We start from the raw sequence: 18782 nt of genomic DNA, 5'->3' as shown, positions 1-18782 counted from the left end.
TCCTTTCCAGAGAGTTGATAGAAATTTATTTCTGCCCTTTGCTTGGTTGCCACCTAAGTGGCAATTTATGACAGATTTACTGTGAGGGTGGCGAGGCCCTGGCACAGGTTTCCCAGAGGTGTTGTGGATGCTCCATCCCTGCAACTGTTCAAGGCCAGGTTGGATGTGGCTCTGAGCAACCTGGTGTAGTGGAAGGTGTCCCTGCCCATGGCAGGGGGTTGGAACGAGATGATCTTTAAGGTCCCTTCCAAACAGGGCCATTCTTTGATTTCATTCAGTAGTTCTGACTTGTCCATCCAGGTACTCTTGAAGACCAGCTATTGGTGCAACAAATATGCAGAGTGAGAGTAGAAATCCTGTTGTTTCCAGGTTGTGTATTCTGATGTTTATTACTCGTGCTTCTCGTTTAACAGCCTGCATCACTACCTCTGCTCTCGCTTTTGCTGTGGCTCTCTTGCACAACATTTTAGCATGTTTGCTCATCTAGTCCTGTGGTATGTCTATAATGCATTAGATTATATTGGCAATTAAAGGATTACAGCTAGGATATAATTATGGCCCTGTGGAATAAACTTTTCAAATTATTCTGCTGCAGTCTGTAATTGCACTGTGTGTGCCCTGATGCCAAGGATTAATAGGGGGATTACAAACTGTTTTCCTGTAACATTGCAGTTCATGGATATGCTGTTTACAATTCACTGGCTTTGAGGAGCTAGTGACCTCTCACGGGAGATGTTATTAAAGGATACTGTCCAGTGGAATGTTTTTGTGTTATATTATGCTTGTTTTCTTCACTCACCTTGAGTTTATCATGCAGTGACTGGTCGGGGTAGCTCAGATTTTGAGTAGAGAGCCTTGAAATTGAAGTATTAAGGAAGTGAAAGCAGACAAGCTTCAGTAGACAACCCTGCACTGTTAAACTCGCTCCTTTTTGCACTCTTCTTCACACTTCACCAAGATGCTCTGGTTTCTCCATTGCCATGGAATGGTATAGGAGCTTTCATGATATATTGTTACATATTACACAAGTAGTAGGATTTAACATTTTATTTCTGTATATCAAGAAATGATTTACTCCCAAGAACCTCTGCAGTCAGTGCTTCTCTGAAGAACTGCAGCTGTTCAGTTGCAATGAAGATAAACCAATAATGATGCTATTTGAAATGAATGATAATGTACTAAGGATTACCTTTGAAGTAGCAAAGCAGTGTTGAACTGTTGGTTGGGAAGCTTGGGCTTCTTTCTGCCAAATTACAACACGCAGACTAAATGCCATTTAACTTTCTGTGACCTTGGATGGCTCTCTTGAATGGTGGTATCAAACCCTGTATTAATTTTGGAATGCAACATCTTGTTTCCCATGTCAACTGTGAGTGGTTATAGCAATGCTTACAAACTAAATGTGCTCAAAGCCCTTCTCTGGTACCGAGACCTGCTTGCATGAAACAGCCTGTTCTTACTGAACTCCCCTGGCTGTGCCAATGAAGTGACCACATTTGGGCAGTTCTGTGGGCTGGTCTCTGCACTGTGCTAATTCCTGAGCTCTGCTCTGCCATTAGTTGGCTCAGTGACAGTTGGCCGTGGCCAAAATGGTGCTGTGGATCATGATTACAATTTAACAGTGTAGTTGATGGCACTCCAGCACCTCGGAATGTTCCTTGGCACTGTTTAATTTACCAGCACAAATTGAACCTGTGTATTTTCTGTAGCAGAATGATGCTAAGTATTTCAAACAGGATATTTTATTTTCTTAAGACTCCAGATCTTTGTTGTGCTGTTTTTTTACATGAATCTGATTTATGTTCTAGGAGAAATGCTTTTACTATAGTTGCCAAAGAAACGTGAACCTTGGGCTGTCAGATAACAATGTCGAATAAAGACTTACCGGTTTATTTTGAAAAAAAATATAATAATTTTTAAGACAGTGTTACAGTTCTTAATGTCAGAATAAGATTTAAATGTATGGGTTGTACATATGTAACAGTACAGGTCAGCTTTATACTCTTACCTTCTTGTAGCTTTTGCAGTTTTTCATGGTTTAACAGGTTTTTTTTCCTTAGTCTTTTCATTTCACTGCTTTGCCTGAATTGCCAACCTCAGTAAAGCTCTCATTACAGAGATGTATCTAGCATCTCATTTGTCTTTGACAATCTTTCCTCCTGATGGGAGCATGTGAGAAGGAAGAACCATCTCGCTTGACTTTTACATGGCTTTACGGAACCATCAGTCGAACAATTTGTTCTGGAGTATTGCCACAAATAAGGCCTGGCAGCTGGAGCCAGCCTGCTATGTGCATTGCATGAACATTAAAGCTCTTCTGTCTTCAAGCAGAAACTGCTTTGAAATTGTAGTAAAAGTTCTTCTTTGTCCTTCTCTGTCTGTGTGGTATTTTCCCTGTTCCGCCCTGCCCCAGTTTTTTTCTGTCTTGGACCTAAGAAGCTTGCATGGATGTTTTGATTAAATTATTAAATTAGCAAATGAGATTGGCTGTGACAAAAATGGCACTTCTCAGTGGAAAGGGGAAGACTTTTTGGGGAACTCTACTATAAATAGTTTCTTTGCATAGTCATTTTTCAGAACAAGGAATGTAATTCTCGGTATTTGGCAAGATGCTGTCTTTTGAACCGATGTGTTCTTAAATGGCTCCAAATTAATGAAGTAGTAAAGCAGAATTAAATAATGCTGCTAGATGCAGTTGCCATTGTGGTTTGTGTAGCAGCAGAACAGCACTGAGAAGTAAATTGTTAATAGCAGCAGATGACAAGTTTAGTGGTGTCATTCTTTTCAAAGCCAGGCATTGCTTTCTTTTTCGGAGATTAGACTGTATGCTCATAATAAAAGCAAAAGAAAGCAAATCTCTCACGGAATGGCAATTTAAATCTATCCAGTGAGTTAGAGACCCTGGGTCAGGATTACTCCAGAGTCTTAATAACTGAAGGTAACGCTGAAATTAATTCCCCTTTCCTCTCCTGGGGCTAAATGTAGCTGGGCAACAGTTCAGTACTATCATCAGTTAGACTGCACAGATATAAATATCTGAAACATTACACTAAGTAAACTGCAGCAAAGCCAACTCAGTTCTTTCCCCAGGGAAAGTCTGCTTGTTCCAATCATGATTTGTGCCACAGGCTTTTATAGCAGGACTGCAAAAATCTTATAAAAATTGTATTAAAGATCAGCCACCCTTAAACATATTAGGCTTCCAGCTGTGAGCTGATTTATCCCAGAAGCCCAATGAGTTTTGTGTGAGGTTCCTAATTTTCTTAAAATCTTCCTTAATGGTGTCATTACAGTAAAGCTATTTCTTGCTTCTGGGTGTGTACAGAGCAACAAGCAACATATGATTAAATGCATTTTGGGGTCCTGGCTGTAGCACTTAGCAATTCCTGAGCCATTTTGTCTTCAGAAGCAAAAAGGCAACTCAGCTCCGGAGAGCACACTTTAATTGTTCAAATAGGTACATTAAACTTTTACGCTTGTATAATAAATTATGTGGAAGAGAACCTGCCTCTTTGCAACTACTTTTTAATCTTCTCCAGCCACCACCAGAAGCCACCAAGCAGATCAGCAGCACAGTGGCACCATTCAGGTACCTTCTGACCACATCCAGAGGGTTGGTGCTCACAGGTTGCCTTCTTCAGGGTTGTATTTTGCCTTCTACTGCCTTCAGAGGGGTGGTTCTGTAGGTCCTAGTGGTAGCTATCCCTTGAACCAGACACCCTAAGTAAAGCATTAATGCATTTTTTTTCCTTTTTTTTTTTTTAAATGAATATAAGAAAAGAAAAGGGCTGGCTAGAGTGGAAAAAAATAGTATTGTAAATGGCTTGGTTACAGTATTTTATTATCAGGCAAAGTGTAATAAGTCACTCATGAACTGGAGAATGAACATAACAGGCAAGGGCACTTGTAAAGTGTGGACATAAAAGTAAAACCTGCCTTTCTTTAAATGAGGAAAGTTTGAAATAAATAAAAATAATCTGTTTTCTGCATTCTCCCCATTCTGGCCTCAGCTGAAATTCCCAATAGCATATCCAAGCAGTATCAATTAAGAGGATGGTTTCTGGATTGGCACAACTGGGAGTTGAATTCGGATCAGTTATATCAGGAAAAGGCACAGTCCTTAAGCAGAACCTCATTAGCTTTGACTGTCCCAAAGTGGTATTAATTTAGTGAACAAGACTTAAGGAGGATTCGTGGTGAGCTGCTTGGCCTTTTCTCAGCCAGATTAGGTTAGTCCAGAAAACCAGTTTTGATAAGCACTTTTTCATGACAGGAGTCTTTTTTTTTTTTTGTGAGGACAATAAAATATTTCAGTCCTCAAACTGAGATTGTTCTTTCCAAAGGATGCTAACATAAATATTATAAATCATATGATGGTTAAGCTGCACTTTTACTGTGATTTGCTCTGGTTGGGGTTTTCTTTTCCTTTTGGGCTACAAGCATTTCCAGGATTTCTCACTAGTGTTTTTCCATCCTTTTTTTTTTTTTTTTTTTTTTTAAGAAGTTTTCATTTGAGAAATCTTCTTGAAAGTTTGGTCAAAGTGCTGTTTTGGTTTTGAGAACAAAACTCCACTAAACCCAATATTTTGACCAGTATTTGGTACTGTCAGAGATGGACTCAGCACACTGCCAGACTATCACAGCAAAAATTAGCAACAGATACTAATTTTCTTCAATGCAGATGATCTCTGATATCAAAATGGGAATGGTGAGTGCTAACTAGGAAGGCAAACATATGGCAGCCTGGCACAACTGCTCAACATGAACATCCCTTGCTCCAGATCTTTGTTTTTTGGTCTTGTTGAGCATGCTGTCAGGTTTTCCAGCTCCATGAAGGGCAGCAGAGTGGAGCTGGATGTGAGCAAATCCACCTGGAAGGAGGGTATTATAAAAAATTTGTTACTTTACAATTGTTCCTTCTCCTGAAGGTGTTGGCTGTCAAATGAGGAAAACAGTCCTCATGTTCAATATTCTCAATTCCTTAGCAGACATTCAGGTAACTCACTGTTGTGTACTGAGAAAACGGGGTTATAATCCTGAAATGACATCCTATTTTTTAGGACAGAATTCATCTGTTCCACTATATGATTCTGGGATACCTGAACCTGAGCTCATCAGTTTTGGCTCCCTTTGCAATCCAAAAAGAGAATGTGCCTCTGAGTACAGTTCACACCGGTCTGGAATAGGTCAGAGGAACCACTCTGTGGCACTGCCTGTTTCTTTCCATGGAGTTAGAACAAGATATGCAGCTGAACCTGAATGAGAAGAGTTTTCTTCCTCGAAACTCAAATCTGTGTCACAAACTTGGGCTCAAATTTTTGGTGGTATATGTGGTTTCTGACAAGGACAGACATTTGCTAACCCTTCTTCAGAAACATCAGGCTTTTATTGAGTCTTGAGAGGATCAAGTTAGGACTGAAACCTCTGAAAGGCTGAGAAAAGCTGTTTACTCCTAGAAGCAGGGAAAGAGCCTGCAATTTCCTAATGAAATTTCTGGTAATGTTTTCATGTTACCCTGAATTTGAGTTGATTCAGACATCTGTTTACCAATTACCAGCTGATAGCACCACTAAATTGAGTGTAACCGTCACAAGCAGATAAACTGTGAGTGTTTATTCTTTCCATACATCCTTTCTTCATTATTCAGTTGTGCTTTGTGATGCTGTATTTTAGCTGCCTGATGTAATTTGTGTGTCCGAATATTACATCTTTTCAAAGGCGCTGAGTTGATGTGCAGTGTCAGAGCTGAGGAGGTTCATTTCTCATTGCTGCTGTTTGTGACAGTACTGCTTATGTTTAAAGATTTTCTTTTGACATCTTTGAAATCATTTTTCTCCTGGACTGTAGCTATTCTTGGGTCCTTCCATGTTTGTGTTTCATAATTCTGCTTTTAATGTTATTTTGCTTCTTATCTTCACTGAGCTATCAGCATCCCTTTCTTCTAACAAACTGCTGCAATGATTTGCTATATTGTGATTTATCAAATGCTAGGGACATCAAACAAGGCATTTATTATAGCTTTGTAGTTCAATAATAGGAGTTCAGATTCCAGAATTCAGTCTTCTTATCTTAAAGGCAACTGTTAGTCTATCAGTGACTGTAATTCCTGTTCCTAGGTCTGTTTTTGTTGCCACTGAAAGCAAAGAGTAAACTCCTAAATAGCTTTATGAATTCATTCTGTATCATTTGTGATTGCTTTAACCTATTCCAAACAAAACACTAGAGCTTCTAAGAAAGCCACACTATGGCTTTGCTGCTGGCAGCCTTTTAAACAACTGGCTTGTTTGTTTTGACATCTCTGGTATTGATGACAAATATTGACAGGGTTTTGAATGACAATAGCCAGCTCGATGGTCCTAGTGTTTTTCCACAAAGATGATGTGGTGCTGAAGGTCTTGATAAAAGCTGTGTTGTGGTTCCTGTGGTGTTGCCCAAGCCCCTGTGCCATCTGTTCACTGTTGGTGTAGCACGAGCAGAAGTAAAGAACTTGGAAGTCCCAAGAATTCCCTTCAGAAAAATTTAAAACTTATAACTGACTAGTGCCAGATTCATTGGCTAAGAGTTCAAAAATGAAGCACCACTGTGGTCAGCTTAGCAGTTGCTGTTCAGGACATTTGGACAACTGCAGCTTGGTCGTGTTTTCATTGGTGCTATAAAATCAAATGCAGTGCTTCTATTCCCTGCTCTCAGCTCCTGTGTGGTGGTTGTTATTATACAGTGACCATCTATCATTCAGGCTATTCAACTGCACAATATCCAGCTATTTGCACTGAAAATTGCTGCCAATTGTCCTGTTGTTTCAGCCAGGTAAGGTCTGATCCCCTCATGTTCTGTAGTGAAAGACAGCAATTGCCATTGACATCAAACTGCTGTAAGTCAACTGCCTCTGAATTTTGAGGTGCATCCCAAGTTCCTCATCACAGAGACATGACTGAACTGGTGAAGGTAAGTTAGCCCATTAAGAATGGCTCTGCAGAAACAAAAGCCATGTTCTGTTACCTCAATTATTTGTACCATTATATCTTGTCTTCAAGCCACCTCATGAATTGTATGGTTTGAAAGGGCAGGCTCATAAGAGAGGACAACATGTTCCATGTCACAGGAATGACATCTACCACTTACATGTGAGTTTGTTGGTTTTTTTTTGCAAGTTGAAAACTGTACAAGGTGACTAAATATTTTGATGACCTTTTCACAGATGGAGGAACAAAGGCAGAGGACAGTAAATTACTTGCTGTAGAACACACAAAGGGTTGTTTTGGGTGGTGAAGTATCAAAGATTCCTCTCCAGTCCCAGACTGGAGCATTTTCCCTGCTTACACACAGGGCTGTTAATATTCTTTTGCTCTGGGCTGCCATTGTAAGAGCAAGTTACTCTGAGGACAGGCTTCTCATTAAATTGTTTACAGATGGGTGATTTGCTGGACTACCCACACGGTGTCTTGATAAAACTGGCTTTCCTAAACGTGTAGGGTGTTATAGTAAAAGAGGTCTTTCAGCTGCATTGATTGGGAGCGCTAAGCACATCACAGGGCTTTTAGGGTCTTTGCAGGAAAGTTTTCCCTGTGATGGCACCAGGGAAGCTGCAGCAGCTCAGTCTGTGCTCGCTCGTCCTGAATCCCTGTCAGAAACAGCACAAGCAACTCAAAGTCCTTGTGGGCTGTATTGATGCTTTTCAGGACAACACCACCTTCTACATCTGGAAATCCATCACGTGGATTTTCTGTGTGCTGTAACGGTATCCTTTGAAAGTGCACAATGGCTGTGGGATGTCAGTGGTTGTAGCAGACCAATATTTCATGGATCAATGTTCCTGAATAATGGTCATTTTTTTGTTTATTTGTTGGCATCTTTAGAGCAGTTTGTGAGACACCAGCCTACACCCAGGGGTAAATGTCTCTTACCTCCTTGTTTGGGAAGGATTTTAACAATAGATGTTCTGGCAGCAAGGTCTGGGATGTTTGGGAAGTAGTCACCTATGGAAAGCATGCACTGGGGGGAATGTAGCAGCCAGGTTCAAACAACTGTTGTTTTTTCCAACCTGGAAATAGAAGAGCAACAACAGTGGCTGCAAACCGGATCTCCTGTCACTCACTGGTTCTGGGCAAGTTTTATCCTCTTGCTTGGGAGCACAGTGCAATTCTGTTAGTCAAGCTGTTATAATGCATCAGGCATAACTATAAGAGCTTTCTTAGGGAGTCAAAAATAGTGTTAATTCACTCAAATGGCTGCATTAGTCTGGATTGTGTTGACTTTTGAACACAGAGGGTCGTGGGGCACAGAGAGATGAGGAAGGAGGGTTTTGCTGATATTTGTGGGCACCTGATGCTGTTTTCTGTGCATGCCTTTGCTCCACAGGTACTTGTGCCTGCAGGGTCCAATTCTGTATCCATCCTCTTTTGGAGATTGCAAGGTTTATCATAGCATTACATTGTGTCCTGCAGTACTTCTACAGTCCTAAGCAAGGACCTGAGTTGCTGTGCAGTTTTGTAATGTGGGAGAAGATACACTGATTTATCCCATGTGATCCATAGGGAAAGTATTTTTATTGCTCTGTAATTTTCCCTAGGGAACTTGCTAAAAGTTCAAATGCTTTTTAAGGGTTGGTTTATTTGTTGTGCTTAACTTGGATGAGATGGTCAACAGATTTGGTTTTCCTAGTTCTGATGAAAAAAGTTTGTATGAAAAATTTCCCAGCTGCCAACTACCATCATGAACAATCTTCATTAGCTTGTTGGCCTCTGCTTTCTAGGTGATTTTAAATCCTTAGTGTAGTGTTGAGGTCTTTACATTACACTTGATAATTTAAAAAAGTTCCAAGCTTTTGGCCAGTTTATTTCATGAAGTTTGAGCCAATGTAAATCTTTTACTCCTTAGCTAACATTTGTATAAGCAAACTGGATTACACACTCTGGCTATCCTACAAGGTGCAAAGTCATGGATACTGGGCAGCAATTTCCTTCATTACTCTGAGTTTTGGGTAAGTAAAATGCTTCTGGTAAATTGCCAACCATTTTTTTTCCAGGTCATTTTTATTTAATGTATCGTAGTACTTAATCCTGCTACAGCTCTCCCTGAGCTGAATTAGGAATCCGTCTATGCTGTAACAATTTCTTTTGAAAGGATATGTTAGTAATAGTTCTCAGAATAGTGAAATGTCCAGGTATTAATAGGGATGCTTTTTCAAGGATTTTGGAGATGGTTAAAAAGCTGTCATGCACCTCAGTGCACTTTGCTTGAAATTTAACTGGGGCACTTGATGGAAGTGGGGAGGTAGCCCAAGGGCCTGGACTTGGTTTGCTTCCTTCATTTCAGAAGTGAGTGGAAATCAGCAGAGCAGAGCTTTCAGGCAGTGTCGATAATTGGGAATCTGATGGACAGATGTTGCCATTTTTATACCCCTTTATGCAGTCAAAATGTGTCTCTCATCAGTCTTAGCAGGATCCCCAACTCTCCGTAATGATTCCACCTGTCACTGTCCAGTGCTCACTGTCCCATTGGAGATCAAATACAGAATAAAATGTTCCATGGTGGTTTAAACTGGATCTGAGAAGGCTGCTTGGTCCTCATTTTCTGATTTTTATATCTGCAGAAGAGCGCAGTTTAGGAGAGGTGGTGGGGTAGAGGATTCAATATCCAAGGGGATCAATATCCAGGTTGTTTGGGAAAGAGTGATTTCAGTTCTTCTCTGCTGCTGTATAGAATCCTGAACCTGATAGGTGTAAGTAGCAGCTTCTGGTCAGTGCAATCAGGAAGAGCTAGAATACAACCTAGTGTTTGATGTAAAGCTACAGTTTACATCCCATTTAGGTCACATATACAATAACACTCTATGCATAGAAATGCTGCAGATCACACAGCCCACTGCACCTTTTCCCAACTACAGGAATGACTGCATAGCTGCTGTCTTTTATGATTAACATTTATGTCTTTGGTTAAAGCAATTATAGTAAGAAAACCCTTTGGTAAATGGTTAGAGGTAGCAGGGTGGTGTGATGTGCTTTTTTTTTTTTTTTTGAAAAACTGTGTTTAGAAAAATTCAAAATTCCGAGACCAAGACAGGGAACGTTGCAGTGAGCAGCACCAAACAAACAGGGAAAAATAGCTCAACACAACTGTAGAACAGCACGTTTTAGTTCTGCCTGTGTGTGCCAGTCAACAGCTCTTATTTACACCTGCCCTAGTCTGTCAGTCTGTGCCACAGACAGAACACACTGTCCACTGTGTTGAACAGCCTCTCTGTTGTTGTGTGCATATATTCATCCTGTGCTACTTGTCAGCACACAAACCACACTCATCTAACACCTCATTAGCATCCAAATGCCCAGGCAGAGGGATCTTCTGTCCCAAGAAAGGTCTCCATTACAGTCAGAATTGTGCTACCCTTTCTAGGAATCTCTCTGTCTTTCAGTAGAACCAGTTAACTCTGGGAAAGCTGCTGAGTGGCAGGAGTTTTCCATTTGCTTTGCTGGGCTGTACAAGGAAAGAGTGGGAGGAAGGAAAAAGCCACAGTGAGTCTGAATTTGTATAACCTAGCTTATAATTTCCTACTTTTTATAGGTTTGACTTTCTCATAGTGTGGTAGTCAGAAAGGACACATGACCAGACAATCATAGAAAAGTTTGAGTTGGAAGGGACCTTTAAAGGTCATTCAGCCAAAGCCCTGTGCTGTGAGCAGGGTCATCTTCAACTAGACCAGATTGCTCAGAACCCTGTCCAGCCTGACCTTGAATGTTTCCAGGGATGGGGCATCCATCACCTCTGTGGGCAACCTGTGCTAGTGCCTCACCACTGTCATTGTAAAATATTTCTTCCTTAAATCTAAACTGCATCTACCCTCTTGTAGTTGAAAACCATTACCCCTTGTCCTATCACGACAGGCCCTGCTAAAAAGTTTGCCCCCATCTTTTTTATAAACCCCTTTTAGGTACTGGAAGGTGCTAGAAAGTTTCCCTGGAGCTTTCTCTTCTCAAGGCTGAACAACCCCAACCCTCTCTTCAAAGCAGAGGTACTTCAGTTCTCTGATCATCTTTGTGACTCTCCTCTGGACTCACTCCAACAGGTCCATGCCCTTACAATGTTGGGGGCCCCCAGAGCTCGAGGCAGCACTGCAGGTGGAGTCTCACCAGTGTGGAGCAGAGATGCAGAATCCCCTCCCTCAACCTGCTGCCCACGCTGCTTTTGATGCAGCCCAGGACACGACTGGCAGTGATGGTGGATGGTAATTTAAATTTGCAATTTCTTATAGGGGAATAATGAAGAAACTTTAGGTTTTGATCTGGCCAAAGACAAGCAGGAAAGTGAATGTGAAGTGCAGCCTGGCAGGGTTGACATTGCACAGCATCCTACCCCATCCTTCAGCTGTCTATTCTACCCTTCTGCTGTGCTTGACCTCACAGTCTCCTGTTTGGATTCAGTGCAGTAACAGGAGACTGTGTTTGGTAACCAGATCCAGCCCAAATTTCCAGAGGACCCTGTGAGTAAAGCAGATATATCTGTGAGAGCCTTCTTGTGTGTTTGAATGCCTTGCAACTGCCATATTGTTTTAAAAACGTTTTTGGTATCTTTTACCTACTTCTTTTCTCCTCCAACCAGAAGTACCCTGGCCTCCTAGGTGATGATAGTAACGTGTTTAATTGCATAATAGAAATAAACTGTGTAACAGTGTTTGGCCATCACTATAACACAGTAATTTACCCACTCGGCCAACTGCTTGTTGGTAGCATCCCTGTAACTCTCTGAATTAAAATAAACTAGCAGCCAGCACTAGTTTGTTAGTTATGGTAAGGGAATTAAGGTACTAATTGGAAATGGAGTGCATAAATTTGACTGGCATGAGTAGGAAATGCCTGAGGAAGCTGGCAATCCATCTCTACAATGTTGCTCCTCGGAAATTCTAATTAGAGATAGCAATTGGGTTCTTTGAATTTTTTTCCATGTGCACTCCAAGCAACATGAAACCAATTAACTTCCTTATTGCGTCCATACATTACTATATGTACAGAACATAATTATAGATGGCATTTCTATCTGAATTCTTGCCTTTTGGCATTTAACAGAAAATCAGATAGTTGCAGTTTATTGGACTATTAGAGATCATATAGAGATGGAGGTTTTAATCTTTTTTTCTACCAGAAAGGAAATCCTAGACCTCTCTTCTTCTAGAAACTTTTTGTCCAGTGCTTGTGATTTCTCAGCATTTTGTAAAACCTGATAAGGATGCACATTAATTAAGTTTAGATGAAGGAAACTTCTTTGCAGTTAATCTCTGAGTCTGACTGCTATTCTGTGCATAAAGCTCTCCTTGGCTGGGAGTAGGTATTTAACCAGGATTTTTTTTGGAGGCAAGGAGACGTGCAGGCCTGAGTGCACATTGAGTGCACTGTGCACATTCACACAGAGGATGAGCTGTTAACTAAAAACAAGTGTCTTCATCCAGTTTGGGATGATTAATAAATTTAACTGTTCTTCTTCTGAATTGCTTCTCTTTAGGTAGGATTTATTTCTTAGGGTAAGTTGTATAAAGCTAAAAATGAAAGTTTTATGGTGATTCTAATTATGTTTCCCTAATGAAGAGAAATACTGAATTGAGGCTGGTGGGGGGGTTGGGAGGAGGCAGGAATAGATCTGTCTTAAGACATTGTTTTACTCTAAGCCTTACTTCCGTTTATTTCCTTTGTCAGACCTTCCTTCAAGGCTCATAAATCAAGAAGAACAACGGTGATGGCTTCTGTGAAGCAGTATCTGTTTGGGGAAACTCAGCAAAGGGTGAAAACTGGCAGAGACTGAAGTACCTGGCAGTGTCTAGGTGTAGATTTCCAGTGTGACAGACCCCCAGCCAACCCCCATCATGGCCTCACATGCTGCTGCCTGTGCTCCACCATGCAGAAGGAGGAAGAGGCTGTTTGCTCCCATTGTTGGACCCTTCCCAGTTGTTACCACGGCTCTGTTCATCTCTGATAGATATCCAGACCTAGCTCTCTGTTCAGACATCACCCCCAGACAGATGCAGCTGACTGAGAAACCAGTTTCTCTATTGCTCAATAAAGCAGTGCAGGGCAGGTGTACTTTATTTTCCGCGTAAACTGTTCTGAGTTCCTTGGCAGTGGATTAAAGCACAACATGAACCCTCACTCAGCATTTGCAGCAGCATGGTCCAACCTTTGCAAGTGCTAGATTTGAGGAGTGTGACTCCATCCCCGTGATCTGGCTTTCTCCAGGGATGTAACCTTCTTTACCCTCAGGAAAATGAACTGTTTTCATCATCTCTCTCACCTCCCCTGTCCCTCCAGCAGCTCTGTGGTGCTGCCTACCTGAGGTCAGGGAGAGGGAAGTGGGAGGGGTGGGGTGGCTGCTGCTGCCTCACACACAGTGCAGGGATGCTACTGCTGGGTATGTGGGTGTTGAAGAAGCAGAGACAGTGACTCAGGCCTGTGTTGGGTCCATGCTGGCTCAGAAGGAGGCTTGGGGCAGTCAAGCTGATAATGTAAGACCTGTGCCCCATCTCTGCAGGGCCCAAGGGAGCAGGTTGGGTGGTAGGTTGGCTCATGGACCAGGAGTCAACCCTGAATTTATCAGCATTCAGAGGAATTTTGAGCATGTGGAATCAACCGTTTTGGGAATGCAGAATGATGTTAATGGGCATGGCTGCAAGGGAGCAGAGGCACTGCCCTCGTTAGATTCCCAGGAGTCCCTTTTCCTGGAGGAGTACTTGTTCCTTTCTCCTGGCCAGTGACTAGCTGTGTATCACAATTAACCAGTTACCCATCTGCTGGTTAATGGGGGGATGCTGAATCTCAACACTTACTTTCCAAAGATGGGAACCATCTTTGGCTGGTGCTGCCAGGTGTGTTTGAAGAAGTCCTGCCTCGCCTCCCAGAAATGGGCACGTTTCAGAGGAAATCGAGCAATTTCTGCTCATCAGTCTCCTCCCGGTGAACCTGCAGAACAAACATCAGCTGTATTAGGTGGACATAAAAATATTGAGAGCTGTGATTTTTTTTCTTTTTTTGTAAGATGCCAAGCGAGTTACAAGAAGTGGCAAAAATTCTTTTAAGCCAGGTTGGATATAACATTAAGGAAATAGCCTCTAAAGTGACACCTGAGCAAGCTGAACTTAATGTCTTACTTCTTCATATTTATTGATGTTTCTGAAGCTATGGGGTGATGAGAGGTGGATTTTCATGCTGCATATACTCTGTACTGCAATACTTTTCTGTAAAGTCCAACTTGCACATGTGCAGTGTTGCTCTGTGGTGCAAGAAGTACTTCTGTGGTACTGAACACTATTTCATGAGCTAGAGGGAGCTCTTAGACAAAGATAGGTGCTATTTCAGCCTTGCTTTCTCTCTTCATTAAACAGTAATTTTAATATCACCAACCTGTCATGACTATTGTTTTCCAAACTTGTTTTATTTCGACGTTTAAAGATTTGGAATAGGTTTTCTGTCTAAGAAATTGGGTTTTGTTGATTTTGTTTGCCTGTGTGATCTTCAGAAAAAGTTTGGGCACACTGATAGTGGAATTTTTCAGCTTCCCTCCCGATGAATTCTGCTACAGTGGAAAGGCAAGTATCTGTTAAAAAAAATTTTTATTTTTAGTTCTCAAGTCGGCAGAGCTGTTTGTAAGGGGTATTTTACAGTGAGAAGCACATTTGCTCATGGGATGCTCCCGTGCTCACATACTTCCTCCTTAACAGCTGACCCAAAGCTCTTTGCTGTCTGTGGGATGACACTCTTTGACTTTAGTAGTTTGACCCCAATTATTTCCTGCTGCAGCTGTGGTTTCATACAGGAGAAATTCTATGTCTGTTTTCTGAAAATGTTTGTGAAGACTCTGTAGGTTTTCTCTTACCATAGTTTCTCCCTCCTCTCGCATTTGGGTTTGGTAAAAAGGTTTTGGTGCTTTCTGAATCTTGAATTAGCACTTTTTCATGTTGAGATTATCTTTGAAACCCCGCAGCATCTCACAAGCCCAGCAATGCTGCTGTTCCCAGTTTACAGGAGTTGCACTGTGAGCCAACAGTGTGCATGGAAACACGCAGGATTTCTGTGGCAAAACCACTGAGTCCCCAAGCCTTCCTGTTTTCCTGCCTTTACTGTGTGCTTTGGATTATAGGGTTTGTAGGCTTTAAGATGACTGCACACGTGTCAAGACTGCTCCTTGTGACCCTTTTCATTTCTGGTCAAGAATTTTGCTGGTTTATTTCTGAATATCAGTACCTCCATGAAATCCAATGTACCAAAGACAAAACAAACTCCCTAATTGCCCTGTACCTCAGTGTCCAGTTTGTTGAACTGGAGCTATAGCGAAACATCTCAGATGTGTGTGGTGGATTCATATCTGTACATCTTTCACAGCAAGTACAATCTTTCACAGCTTGTACCTTGATCCAAGAACGTAGTGTCTTAAAATTGGACTATTGGCATTTGTAATTGAAGGCTGCAGTTTACGTTTTTTGTGTGTGGACATAATGGGTATCAAGTCTGAAGGATTCCTGCACAAAAGCAGCACTAAAATCAAGTGGAGCATGGAGTCCTTTTCAGTGCAGATGAAATCAATGGCTCGTTCAGCTTCAGCTGCCACACGTGATGTCCCAGCCAGGTCTGTCTGTGCAGGAAACTGGTGATGCTGGGAAGACTTTCATAGGCAGAGATTTATGTTAAGTACCTGATTTTGCAGAGAGTCAGGAAGAACTGCCTGTATAACTTCACCGTTGCCATAAGCCTTCTTTCTCAGGGAACAATCTGACAAAACATAATTTCTATGTTTCCATCTCAAAAATAAATGCAGTCAGGGTGAGAAATATAGCAAGAAAAAAAAAGAAGAAGAAATAGTAATAATAATAATAATAATAATAATAATAACAATAATAATAATAATAATAAAATAAAATATTATGGAGCCCCTGAAAACTGCCTCATTTTTCCATTTCAAAATGCTTCAAATAAACTCCATTCGCCACCACTCTCTGAGCCTGGCCATCCATCCATTTTTTTACCCAGTGAACAGTACATCCATCCACACCATGGGAAGCCAGTTTCTCCAGGAGAATGCTGTGGGAGGCAGTATCAAAAGCTGTAGTAAAGTCCAGGTGGACACAGCCACAGCCTTACCCTCATCCACCTTGTCATAGAAGGAGATCAGGTTTGTCAAGCAGGACCTGCCTTTTACAATCCCACACTGGCTGGGCCTGATCCCTTGGTTGTCCTGTATGTGTTACATGATGGCACTCAAGATGATTTGCTCCATAATCTTCCCTGGGCTGAGTTCAGGCTGACACGGCTGAAATTCCCTGGATCCTCCTTCTGGATCTTCTTGTAGATGAGTGTCACATTTGCTGATTTCCAGTCAGCCTGAACCTCCCCAGTTATCCAAGACTGCTGGTAAATGATGGAAATTGTCTCAGTGAACGCTTCCACCAGCTCCCTCTGTATCCTTGGTTGGATCCCATCCAGCCTCATGGAGCTGTGTGTGTCTAAGTGGTGTACCAGGTTGCTGAGCTTTTCCCTTTGGGCTATGGGGGCTTTATTCTGCTCCCTGTCTCTCTCTTCAGGGGAGATCCAGCTTGAAGTGGGGGATGCTGAACCTCAGCTGTGAAAATCAGAATCACAGTCTGAAATATTTGTTCTGAACAACCTGGAGAGGAAAGGTATGGTTTGCCCTTTCCTGTCCCACAGGAAAGGTCCTGTAGCAGGACCTGCTTTTGAGGTGCTCTTTAGGAGCATCAATCAGTCGCTTTGGTCTGTAGGGGAGCACAGATGAAAATGAAATTTTCTTCCTTATCAACAGCCAAAGATGCTTCAGTTGGCAGCTGTTGCTGAAGTCACTTCCAATCTCATCTTGCAGAAATATGCTGCCAGTTAGCATGCACTGCCTTGCTTTTCTTCCCATTACAGATGCAGCTGCCAAGAGCTGGGACTGGTCCCAGTGGGTAAACTGGCCACTGACTCTGCAAGGTAATGTGTGTATAGGACAAGAAAGGGAGGGTGAAGAGATGGAGGAATGTTTTTTTCATATGGATCTCATCCCAGACTGGGGATCCTGGACCTGGCAGGGATTTTCTCTTTTGTGTGTTGCTGTCGAGTCTGTTTTGCCTGTAAGTGCCTGCCCAGGGACTGCCCCTCTGTGGGTGTTTGTGCAGGCTCCGCATTTCTGCAGCACGAGAAACGATGGCAGCAGTCTGGAGGCTGCTCAGGTTGTGTGGGTAGCAGTATCCACGTGAAAGTCTTCCACAGGAGAGAGAGGCTGTGACAACATTCCTCAGAGCTTCATCTGGGGATGAAGATTTACAGGGGCCAGGCTAAGAAAGGTACAGTCCACCTGGATCAGCACCAGATGCTGAAGCATATTCCCACATTCCCTGATAAGGACAGAACTGTGTAGCTGTGTGGTCCTCCTGCTTATATCATGATGCATCTGGCCCTGTGGAAAGGTCAGGAAGATTCCTAATATTGCTGTAATTGTTTTCAGGCTGGTGGAGCATTGAACCTGCTCCCCAGACCCACATTGAATCTTTTTTAAATTCCCAGGTCTGGGATATCTGCCATTAAACAATCCCTGGCTGAATAGCTCCTGCCAGGTTAATGTATTCAGGTCAGGACAGGAATTTTCTGAATTGTTTATCTGTGCTATAATTAGAGTATTATACATATATGTGATGTAAATAACTAATTTTGGGGAAAACTTTTAAATGCAATTGTTGAGAGATAAAAGCCAAGTGGTGAGAGCTTGAAGTCTTGAAGCTGCCCCAGAGGTTTCACTTCACTGGTTCAGTGGAAAACGATGACAATTATATAGGGATCATTTGGTATCTGGTTTAGATTCCAAAGATTTTGTGGCAACAGTGTAAGCATCTGCAAGCAAAGCATCTGTAAGCTCTCATAGCTGATGAAGATGATGAAATAGTCACTGGAGATGTCTGCTTTACGCTGGATGGAATAATTCTCTAAACTCTTGCTGAGTGACTGTTAACTATGTTGGGATCTTAGACACCTGGATTCCAGGTATAGAGCTCTAGGTAGTCACTTAAATATAGGTTCATTCTCTGGACCTGAATTCTACTGAAAATTAATAAAAAATACAATGTGAAGAGATTGAGAACAACACAGTTGCTCAGCCTAAATATGAAAAGACTGAGAAGGAGTAGTGCTAGTCTTCAAATACACAGAAGATTGCTACCAAGAATAACTTTTTGTTCAAACTCCTGGAGGATAAGATGAGAAATGGTGGATTTTGGTTGCAACAAGGAGGATTTAAAATCGACATCACAAAAAGCTTGGTAATGAAACACTGCATAGATTTACTGAGAAGGATGTTTGAGGTGTTTGTCAACAAGTATGTGTTAGAGGAGGCTGGTTTAGATTCCTTCCAGTTCAGTGACTGAAAAGTAAGATCACTTTACTATTGTAATAAAATTGAAAGACAATGTATAAAACACTATACAAATGACAGCTTCATTTACAGAAACAATTCCTGCCCTGGAACTGAGGATGTCACCAGGGTGGGATAGTCCCCAGGTGGAGGTTACTGATTGTGCTTACATTTTCCTAAGGAGTCACTGGGATGACAGCAAGAAGAAATAAATCTTTCTGGAGCAATTCAAGGGCAGTTTGATTTTCAAAGGCTTAAGCTACTTTTAAAACAAGTGGTATGAGCATTTATGCAAGCATTTTCCCTGTTAAAGGAATCCCATCCACCATTTTGAACCTCTTAAAATCAAAATTAACCTTCTGCATGTCATGCAGAAGCAGCTTCTGGAGCTGCAAGAGTCCTGTAGCAAA

This window comes from Chiroxiphia lanceolata, chromosome 1 (genome assembly GCF_009829145.1).
Source record: "Chiroxiphia lanceolata isolate bChiLan1 chromosome 1, bChiLan1.pri, whole genome shotgun sequence".
Lineage (NCBI taxonomy): Eukaryota > Metazoa > Chordata > Aves > Passeriformes > Pipridae > Chiroxiphia > Chiroxiphia lanceolata.
The sequence above is the reverse complement of the archived record's forward strand: the minus strand, read 5'-3'. Positions refer to the sequence as shown.